Source organism: Penaeus monodon, chromosome 22, assembly GCF_015228065.2.
Source record: "Penaeus monodon isolate SGIC_2016 chromosome 22, NSTDA_Pmon_1, whole genome shotgun sequence".
Lineage (NCBI taxonomy): Eukaryota > Metazoa > Arthropoda > Malacostraca > Decapoda > Penaeidae > Penaeus > Penaeus monodon.
In genome coordinates, this window is record NC_051407.1 from 2,474,377 (window position 1) to 2,474,805 (window position 429).

Consider the following 429-nt stretch of genomic DNA (forward strand, 5'->3'; position numbering starts at 1 on the left):
GGCAACAAAGCACAGCTGACACATGACAGCATATTACGGCAAACACACGACAACATAACACGACAGAAACATGGCAACATATCCCAACTGACGTGTGACAACTGACACATACATACATGACAACACAACATAGCAAGCACATGGCAACATAATAAAACACACGTCGCCATAACACAGCAGACATATGACAACACAAGACACATGGCAACATAATAAATCACACGTCGCCATAACACAGCAGACATATGGCAACACAAGCTACATGGCAACGCACAGACACGAGGGAGAGTTCTATTTCAAAACCAGACTTGACTTCCGTTGCCTCTGCCTCGAGCGATTAAGGAAAAATGGGACAATTTTTTAGACTTTTTCCTGCTTTTGGGCCAGCACTGTGTTGTTCGGTCTTTCAGAGGTGTTACTTACCTGGTT